This window comes from Drosophila persimilis, unplaced genomic scaffold (genome assembly GCF_003286085.1).
Source record: "Drosophila persimilis strain 14011-0111.01,24,50 unplaced genomic scaffold, DperRS2 tig00000000-arrow-pilon, whole genome shotgun sequence".
In the NCBI taxonomy this organism is placed as follows: Eukaryota; Metazoa; Arthropoda; class Insecta; order Diptera; family Drosophilidae; genus Drosophila; species Drosophila persimilis.
Window position 1 is genome coordinate 6,843,451 of NW_020825288.1, and position 2,074 is coordinate 6,845,524.

Below are 2,074 nucleotides of genomic sequence, written 5' to 3' on the forward strand. Positions count from 1 at the left end.
AGCTAACACAACAAGAAAACCGAACAATTGCTGTCTAAATTCATTGTGTGCGCTTTGTCTGATACGCGGATGGGGTATGGCAGGGGCTTAAAGGGGAAAGGATCACTTGGAGACCAACACACACGCACACTCGCACACATATCGCATTCGTGTCAATGGAAATGTCTATGAATGTACAATTTACATTGATGCCGCATTGTGGCATTGTCTGCTGAATACTGGTATATTCGTATTCCCAGAGCTATGTATATGCGGAAATATTGTTTATGTCTCTCTCTCGCTCTCTCTCTCTCCGTCTGTCTCTTTGGCTGCCTGCCCGCCGACAAACACAAACACATGTAAGTTGATTGTGTGCAGTCAAACACCTCACTTCCCTTTGCCATCGATAGCTGAAATGTTGTGGAGTGTGGAGAGTGTAGAGTGGATGGTGCGCGTGGCTGATGTGTGATGGGTTTGTCATTCGATACAGTTTATTATTGCCAGACGATTGAATGTCTAACCAGATGACGCTGACGTGCAGGATGAGGCATTGCAGTTGCCACAGTTGCAAGCCTCATTATCAGACAAATCAAATTTCTCATCGTTTCCAAATACAAGCCGCAATTAATGGGAATATGCAACTACATCCTATTTGTAATTAAAATTTAAGTTTTGGAAGAGCGCACAATATATTTATTTATCTGTTTAAGTGCCGTATGGAAAACAAGAACCTAAAACGCAGAAGTTTTAGAGCAACGCTTGAAGTGTAGGCATATACTGCTGCAGCACTGCTCGTCCTCAGTACAAGTCCTTCCCGATAGACGACAGCTCGCTTCGCCTTCATTTTCATTTTCGTTCTGCCAATGAACGAGAAAATGATCATTAGGTAACTTTTAAAATATTATCATCTGATTTTGATTCGGGTCGTACTCGGGTCAAATTGTTTGGTGGCATCGATTTGCGATTACCAGGGCCAGAACTGCGATTCCACGATTCTTTGAAACGCGACGGATTGTAGCTCTTGCTTCGTACGAAAGCTTGTGTTGTGCTTGTGTTTTCGGTAAGAATAATACCCAGAACCAGGGCAAGACCCAGTAGAACGAGTGAAACGATCGAAGTCATGCTGGATCTTTAACTATTGGAACTATCCAGACTGGTTCCTTTATATACACCTCTATTTTGTTGCCTAACTTTACAATCTGGTCTTGTAAAGCCCAGTTCTTTTTTTAAGTATGTTGTTATTCTATCTGTTTTGGCAAAAAACATATGCGAATAAATTACAGGAACGAAGGCGGTGACTAAATTGGTAGTCGGCAGAATACGCTGGGGAACATATTGACTGGGTTCATTTACGTTGTAATATTCGAAGAATCGACATCATTGAAGCAGCTACATGCTCATAATTCACGCCGGTTAAGAGACACTGGACTTACTGTGAAGAAAACCAAGTGATGGAAGATCTTAAGGTTTTCAAATGTCGTACCTACAAGATGGCACAAGGTCATTGTTCAGCAGCTCAAACAGAGCAACAACAGTGTTGACACACCAGGTTAACAGCCTGTTATTGCGCTCCGTTTACAGACTGTTACTGCGCTTCCCAAACAGACTGTTACTGCACTTCTTTAACAGGCTGATGCTGCTCACCGTTTACAGCTCTGCGCGAACTGCCTGTTACATTACTACTCTGCTTTACCAACCTGTTACAGCTCTTCGTTACAGCGCACTGTTAAGATCTGCACGGCTCTCCAGGGCCCTTAGCTTGTGAGCTGGTAATAATTACGCACCAGCCGCCAATTTGAACAGAAGGAAAATATACAGGGTACTACAAGTTACAAGTACTCATCGTTGGAGAACGCCTACATCTAAAACTTTGACCACCAATCCTCCTGCAAACAGTCATGACTTCTCCTTTTAACATTCGCCTTGGATTGGAATGTGTTTAATTGGCTACAGCAGTGGGGACACCACGCAAATCGAGTCCAAAACAAAAAGAATGTACTTTGAAAAGTATTAAGACTAAACTCCAGGGGTTAATCATAACGATCATCAATGTATAACGCCTTTCCCTATTAATAGACAACCAGAAGGGAATACT

The 2,074-nt window shown here is 42.6% G+C and overlaps 1 long non-coding RNA gene across 1 annotated transcript; it reads right to left on the minus strand.

The window, feature by feature from the left end:
- Window positions 1-649: 649 nt before the first annotated feature.
- On the minus strand, window positions 650-1,095 carry LOC113567453. The gene is made up of 2 exons (XR_003409448.1): window positions 910-1,095; window positions 650-836 (listed from the first exon to the last, which is right to left on the minus strand). It is a non-coding gene; the product is annotated as an uncharacterized LOC113567453 (long non-coding RNA).
- Window positions 1,096-2,074: the final 979 nt, after the last annotated feature.